General features: G+C 39.4%; 1 long non-coding RNA gene across 1 annotated transcript; it reads left to right on the top strand.

The window, feature by feature from the left end:
• Nucleotides 1-201: 201 nt before the first annotated feature.
• Nucleotides 202-7,038, top strand: LOC141278715 (uncharacterized). Its single transcript, XR_012331783.1, has 3 exons — nucleotides 202-254; nucleotides 6,343-6,393; nucleotides 6,913-7,038. It is a non-coding gene; the product is annotated as an uncharacterized lncRNA (long non-coding RNA).
• Nucleotides 7,039-8,417: the final 1,379 nt, after the last annotated feature.

An 8,417-nucleotide genomic window follows, 5' to 3' on the forward strand; every position in this document is an offset into this window, starting at 1 on the left:
AAGGAAGAGGTATGGTGTGTTTATTCAGGCCAAACAATAATACCTAGAGACAAATGACAACGAAATTTTTTAAAAGAGGAAAATAATTTTTTAAAAGAGGAAAATAACAAAAGTCAACGTTAATACACAATTAATGATAGAAGAGCATTCTGTTATCTTTCCTAAAGAAACTTATTCTTATTTTTTCCTGTGAGGAGATACAGGATCGTCATGCTTGAATCCTAGATCAACCATTTTCTAATTGGTGACCTTGGGTAAGTTACTTACTTTCTCTGTGATTTGATTCTCTCATGGGTACCATAGAGATTATAATAGTTCCAACTTTCTGGGGTCCTTGGAAGGATTAAATGAGAAAATATATTTGAAATATTCAGAAGACTGGACAGCCTCACATGTAGTAGATACTCAATAAAGTTAGCTACTGTTATTATTCCTGAAACAACAATTTAGATAAACGTACCAGTGAGCATTATTCATTAGAATCAAATGCCAGAGGAAACTTCTGAGCAAGTTAGTGCTTTACCATTTATGCAAATTCTTTTTTCAAGGACTGAGAATATAACTTCACAGCACTGCATCAGATTAACTTGGCCCAGAGAGAACTGAATACCCCACCATGCTCTGGACACAGTGGCATAGTAGAAGCTATGATTCTTTCCTTTCCTGCCTCCTCTGCAAACTATAAATACCTGGGAGACAAAGATGGGCTTGATTTAATTCACCTCTGAATTCCAGAGCCTATCACAGTATCTGGCACCTTGTAAATGCTCACTAGATGTTTACTGAATGGATGACTAGCCATCACCCCATTTTAGCTCTTTTTTGACTGAGCTCCAGAGGCACAAAACCATATACCAACTACATGTCTCCACTTGGATGTCCCAGTTACCTCTGCTCACCAAGGTGATGCCTAGAGTGTTCCTCATTCTGCATTTCTGTCTCGGTGTCATGTAGCAGACACCTACAGCCTGTGTTTTCCAAAGTATCACTGTTTCTTCACTGTCTCTGGAACTTGCATTTTCTCTCCACGGCATTGCAAGTTTCCTCGTCTCTTTGTGTCCTTGCCTTCTCCTGCCAGAGTATTCTTTCTAAAATGCAAATCTAACCACAATGCTTCTTTGTATAAAATCTTTCAACGTCATCCCAAGAAGTTTGGCTAAAATTTTAATTCTTTAGTATGGCATCGTAGGCACTTACTTTTTCTCCTCTCGATATCTAGCGTCCTCTTTCCCACACTCCAGCTCACCCAGACGTTTGGGTGACTTGCAGTCTCTGAACAGGTCCTCTACTTTCACAGATTCAAGATTTTTATATATGCTGTTGTCACTGCTGGGGGCATTCTCCCCTTCCCTTTACCTGGTCAACTCTAAAGTTCTGTATCATCTCCTGTGGGAAACGTTTTCTACTCTCTCCATTTGGATTCCATTTCCCGTGTGCTCACCTCTAACACATTCCCAGTTGTATAACTGTCTTTTTACTTCCCTGCACCCAGTGTTAGACTGAATTCTTGAGGTCAGAATGAAAAGAGCACTAAATGGGGAGTCAGAAGAAGTAGCCTCTACTCTCAGCCTTGCTGTCAACTCTCATCTTACTCTAGACAAATTATGAATGATGCTGGACCTCAGCTTTTATTGTATTTATTACAGTGCTCACCTAGATTATCTTTACATGGAATTGCAATAATTCCATAGGGAATACTTTAAAAATACATTTATAATATCTTTTATTCTATTCATTTCTGCAAAAGCTGATTTCTGTAAGGCAAAGCCACCTGGGCAATCCTCGTTGACTGTTAGTCACAATTGACAAGGAGACCAAGACCCAGCAACTCAGAGCAAAACAATGTAGTCAGGAACATTCTTCTGCTCTCTGCCATATAATTTTTTTTTTTTTGCCTCCGGACGCGCAGGCTCAGTGGCCATGGTTCACAGGCCCAGCTGCTCCGCAGCATGCCACGAACCCGTGTCCCCTGCATTGGCAGGTGGACTCTCAACCATTGCGCCACCAGGGAAGCTCTCTGCCATATAATTTTCACCAACTAAAATAAGTATTGTAAAGGCCAAAACCAAACAAAACAAAAACAACCAAGAGCCTTATAATATATGAGCATAAGGTACAAAGAGGCAAAGCCAAGAAAGGAAGCTAGATACAGGCAGAAATTTATCAGGATGTGCCTGTATGATAATTTAGGGATTAAGAGCAATACTTTTAAAGACAGACTTCCTGGGTTCAAATCCTAACTCTTTTATTTATTAGCTGTAACATGGACAAGTTCTGAGGCTCATTTTCCTTGCTTATCAAATAGGGATAATAATAATAAAACGTACCCCATAGTGATGTTGTGAGAATTAAATAAATTAATTCATATGAAGTATTTATAAAATGCCTGGTGCCAGTAATTTATGAAGCTATAGGTATTAAGAGGAAATAAAGGACAATAACTTAATCAAACCATAAAATGCAGCCACTGCATTTCAAAACAAAAGCCAAACATGGTTTTCTGAAGAATTGATCTATGTAATCAGAGATTATTTGATACTATTGATTGAAATATTGACCAGAATCATCATTAATGTTGACATTCTGCATAGCCTGCCAGTACTTACATGTTTGCCATAAGCTACATTACAGAAGAATGTAATATTTGGAAAACAAAAAAAGCAGAACCCTTAAGATAAGTATCACTGACCAAGAATTGAAACCTTACTTCTGCACCAAGCCTATTGAATTTAGTTGGATAGTAATCACTTTATGTATGATCAGAATTAAAAATACATTTACATTAATAAAAATACCTATAACCTGCTGGAATTATATTAAATTGTTCATAACAGAAAATTGTTCAAATAAAAACAAAACCAAAATAAACTTTTCAGCAATGTATTAACTTAGACTTACTGCAAAATACCTTATGGCCTATCATGAAAAAATCTTGGAAAACAACATTCTGAGTTGGCGACAGATAAAAGTTGGGGTCAGTTTTACATTAAAAACATACACCTGGTTGGTTTAAGAATCTACTTGAGGTATTTGACAATAATCTCCTGGATCATAGGACCATCAACTCTGTATTGAACATTGATCCCAATGGACTAGAACTGAACATCATTTCAGCTGTGTACATACCTTGGCCTGAACATGGACATTGAACCATTAATCAGTTTTCCATACAAATATTTTTTTGTAAGATTTGGACATCAAATAAAGTCCAACGTGTTTCAATTGAAACAGTCATATGGTATCTCTAGAGGAATAGTTTGGCAAATACAAATGTAAGTATTGAACACATATGCTAGAAAGGCAATAGGCATTTTCTTAGAGCTAAGGATATGAGTTTTAATTCAAAACTGAGCTCAATTTAGGCAGTTTATTTATTCATTTATTTTAATGAGTCAGTAAGGACAAGAGTTATATTTTATGTAGCCAATAAATGTTATCCTTCAAAACCAAGCCAAAGACACTCAGAAAGATTTTGGCAGGAACCTAAGAACCACTGGTATGGTAGTCTTTCAAGACTCAAACCAAATAACATATGACGAAAGTTCAAACTCAGTCTGGAGAATATTTTCAAGTTCGGTTTTATTCAGGATGAACTTTTTTTTTTTTTTTTTTGGCGGTACGCGGGCCTCACACTGTTGCAGCCTCTCCCTTTGCGGAGCACAGGCTCCGGACGCGCAGGCTCAGCGGCCATGGCTCACGGGCCCAGCCGCTCCGCGGCATGTGGGATCTTCCCGGACCAGGGCACGAACCCGTGTCCCCTGCATCGCCAGGCGGACTCTCAACCACTGCACCACCAGGGAAGCCCTAAAAATGTCTTTTTAAAGAAACTTTTGATTACGTCACAGTTCCTTAAAAGAATGTGTATCTGAGTTCGCAGTATAAGTTCAATTTGTTCAAATGCATGCTTTGCTCATTCTGTTCTTTAATTGTCTACTTGGGAGCACTGGAAAACAGCCCTACTGGGAATAGATGTAAAGCAGTGTTGATGAGCAGAAAGTTACCTTGGATTATATTTACATCCAATGTAAAGCAGTGTAAGAATTCCACAGTGTAATAATAGTGATATCAATTATGCACATGAATGATCACTATTCCACTTTATCAAATAATTTTTAGACCTACTATCATAGTGGCCCTATTTTTTAAAAGCTACATCTGAAGAAATTGAGAAAAAGAGAACACCAATGGTTTGATGTGTCCAACTCTCCTACCAAGCTTAGATAATCATATCTTTCATTTCAAGATGACAGCAGGTCTCTAAATATTATGTATAGAATGGTGTTAATGGAGTTAATATATGACTTCTTGAGTTGGAGGAAAGCTTTGTGCTTTGAGTTTAGCTTGGAACAGGCATTATAATATTACAGAATTGGCTGTAGACTTGGTGAGATTACCTTGATTCTGAATCTAATTTAGGGGCCAGTTCATAGAGATTGAGGATTCTTAGACGACATGAACCGTAACACCTACAGAGCTCAAGCATGTCAGGAAATTGAAGTTCCAGGCCATTCCTACTTCAGAGGGACTCCTTAGGTGTGTAATTCTTTTTTTAAAATAATTAATAAATTAATTAATTTTTGGCTGCGTTGGGTCTTCGTTGCTGCGCGCGGGCTATCTCTAGTTGCGGCGAGCGGGGGCTACTCTTCGATGCGGTGCGCGGGCTTCTCATTGCGGAGGCTTATTTTGTTGCAGAGCACAGGCTCTAGGCGCGAGGGCTTCAGTAGTTGTGGCACATGGGCTCAGTAGTTGTGGCTCAAGGGCTTAGTTGCTCCGTGGCACGTGGGATCTTCTCGGACCAGGGCTGGAACCCCTGTCCCCTGCATCGGCAGGCGGATTCTCAACCACTGCGCCACCCCGGAAGTCCCGGTGTGTAATTCTTGAAGGAAGGGATCTTGTCAGCCTTGTTCATCTCTGTACCACTGATTTCTGGAACAGTGCCGGTCACACAGAAGGAACTCAAGAAATGTTTCTAGAATGAAAGAATAAACCCTTACCCACCCCCGCACATACATACACATCTCTTGATACCACCAGCATGAGGGTACAAATGAGATCACATTAACATTAATTATGCAAATTTAACAGGTTCAGTGCTTCCTCTGTCTGACTGATTTATTAGCCTCCCTCTCCCCAAATCTCCTGCAGTTTTTGTAGGTGTCCCTAACATGTGTCTACCTTGTGTATAAGAAGTCTACTCCAGCTCTTCTGACCTGGCTTCCTTGTTGCTGCTGCCTGTGGCACAAACAACTTGAGGGAGTGTCTCTTTATTCTCTTTGCTGTGGCTGAACAGTGAGAGAATGTGAGCACGGTGCTGCCCTTGACAAGAGTGCTTGTCCTGATGCTTCCGTGGCTGAAAAATCTTGAGTGTGCCTAATGGCAGAGTGTATATGTCAGTTTTCTGAGCACTGGAGCCATGCTGCATCCCACAAAGAAATAGGGAGAATCCTTCTTTCACGCCAACTTAATGTTACACTTGGACACTAGGAATCCACAAAGCCTATCTGATTTTCTTTAGTGTCCACTAGTACAAATATGACTTACTTGTACAAAAAGGTTCTCAGTTACTGCATTAGTTCTTTCTTGCTGCTGCACATGTAAGTGTAAGCGCATTGCATTTTAGCCAGACCAGTTTCCCTCCTGCTGTCTTGTTTAGATTTTTGTTTTCTCTTGGCAACATTCTCTGTTTTCATTTTTCTCCCTTTAATGTTCCCAAAGAGAGCTTTCGCTATCAATATGCACTTTAAAATGAATAAAGCTTTCTTTCTTTCTTATTTTTTTAGATAAAAAATGCAAATAGATTTCTTCCCATTTCCTAATGGATTGTCTCATGCATCTTCCTGGGTGCAACTACTCCACTCTGGAGGTCACAGCCATTATTAAGCTAATGTCTCCCAGCTACAAACCCACCCTGCTTTACTCAGCTGGAAGTGGACTGGGGGTGGTTGAACCACCTTTTTCCCTGGCAGCTATGGCCTATTAGGCTCTGCCAGGAGAGGGCACTAGAGGGAGACCTCATACTGGAGGAGGAAGGAGGAACGTACAGTTTCTGTTTCTTCTTGTTGGCTGTACCTCTGAGTGTCATCTAGCAACACTTCTTCACTCTGAAAGTGGCAGTCCATTCCAGTAGTAGCCCTTGATTCCAGGTCCTGGTTTTTCGAACACTCACAGGCCAGCCTCACCTTGCCCGCTCAGGGACACTAACTCCAGCTGACTCCCCCTGCCCAGCACTCCTTAGAGGTCTGTGTTCCCAGCTCCAGGGACTTAAGGGTTTGAGTTTCAGCAACATGGACATTTGCTTCAAGCTTAAAAGTTTAAATAACCTCTTTCCCTTTGTTCCTCCAGGCCAGAAGTGGTAACTGCTTCCTGCATATGCTAACTCCGTGGTATTCTAAGGTAATTTTTTGCCTTTTTGGTCCCTCAGTAACTAGTGAGTATTTCTATTTCTTAAATTCTCTCTGTTAAGATAACTGGTGTGTGGTCTCCTAATTGGACTCCTGTCTCCCTCTTGTTGATGATTTCAATGCCTTTGTAACTGGCTTGTCTTGCTATTTACCCTGAGTACGCTGGATTCATATTTGCTCTCAAGATACCAAATTTAGCCTGATGGTCAATATTAATCTCAAAATGACTGTGATGGTTAATTTTGTGTGTCAGCTTGACTGCCCCACAGGGTACCTAGTATTTGGACAAACATTATTCTAGGTGTTTCTGTGAGGGAAGATTTGGATGAGATTAACATTTAAATTGGTAAATTTTGAAGAAAGCAGATTACCTTACCTCATGTGGCTGGGTTCATCCAATCAGTGGAAGGTCTGAATAGAACAAAAACACCAGCTTTCTTGAGCAAGAAAGAATTCTCCAGCAGATGGCCTTTGGACTTCATCTGTAGCACTGGCTCTTCTGATTCTATAGCAGATGACCTTTGAACTGGAATTGCAGCATCACCTCTCCTGGGTCTCCAGCCTGCCAGCCCACCCTGAAGATTTTGGACTTTGCAGCCTCCATAATTGCATGAGCCAATTCCTTCTAATAAATCTCTTTAAATAAATAAATCCTATTGATTCTGTTTCTCTGGAGAACCTTAACTAATACAATAACTATTAGGTATTTCTTGAAGAAATATTAATTGTTCTGCTTGGCCTCTTATACACTCTGCTACATTGGCTGGTTTGCTGGAAGCTATTACTTCTCTTGCCAACCTTGGTGACTATTCATGGACAGAGTGTTCCTGGAGTACCTTTTTTCTTGAAAAAAAACAGTATATTTTCTATATGTTATTTTATTTTGAAATGCCTCCCCTTCTTGTAATTAGCAGACAGGATCACATTGATATTTAGAGAAAGAGCTTACAGCACTGTATTAGTCAGCTAGTGCGGCCATAATGCTGCATAACAAATTCTCAGTGGCTTAAAACAACAAACATTTTAGTATCCTCATTCACAAGTCTACAGGTCAGCTGGGGTAGCTCTGCTTCAGGCTTTCTATGTTTTCATTCTGGGACCACTGGCTACCCAGGGCATGATGTTATGGCAGAGAGCAGGGGAACAAAATGGAAATCCAAACTGTGCAAGCACTTCTAAAGCCTCTGGTTGTATCATGTCTGCTGGTATTACATTAGGCACAGGAAATCACATGGTGAAGTCCTAAGTCAAATGGAGGGAAATTACACTCTGTCTACTGTGAATCCACAAGGATGGGAAAGAGTAATTCTATAGCACATATGTAACACATATAAAGAGATTCTTGCAAATCAATAAGAATTTTTTCCATCTTTTTAGTTGGAAACCCTAATAGAAAAAATGTAGAAAATTCACAAAAGAAAAAATATAAATGATAAAGAAACATAGGATGTTCAACCTTTTCTGTAATCAAAGATGTGCTAATTTAAAACACTATAAGATGAAAGACCTGTACACTAGAAACTGTAAGGCATTGTTGAAAGAAATTGAAGAAGACACAAATAAGTGGAAATGTATTCCATGCTTTGGAAGAATTAACATTATTAAAATGTTACCTAAAGCAATCTATAGATTCAATACAGTCCCCATCAAACTCCCAGTGACATTTTTAACAGAAATAGAACAAAAAATTCTAAAATTTGTCTGGAACGACCAAAGACCCCAAACAACCAAGGCAATTCTGAGGAAAAGAAAAAAAAAAAAACCTGGAGGTATCACATGCCCTGATTTCAAGCTATATTACAAAGCTATAGTAATCAAAACAGCATGGTATTTGCAGAACAACAGAGAGATAACAACATAGGTCAATGGAACTGAATTAAGAGTCCAGAAATAAATCTACACATATGTGGGCAATTAATTTACAATAAAGGAGTAAAGAATAAACAATGAAGAAAGGATAGTTTCTTCAATAAATGGTGTGGGAAACAAAAAATGAAACGATCACTATCTCACACT

The sequence above is a fragment of the Tursiops truncatus genome, chromosome 5 (genome assembly GCF_011762595.2).
Source record: "Tursiops truncatus isolate mTurTru1 chromosome 5, mTurTru1.mat.Y, whole genome shotgun sequence".
Classification (NCBI taxonomy): domain Eukaryota; kingdom Metazoa; phylum Chordata; class Mammalia; order Artiodactyla; family Delphinidae; genus Tursiops; species Tursiops truncatus.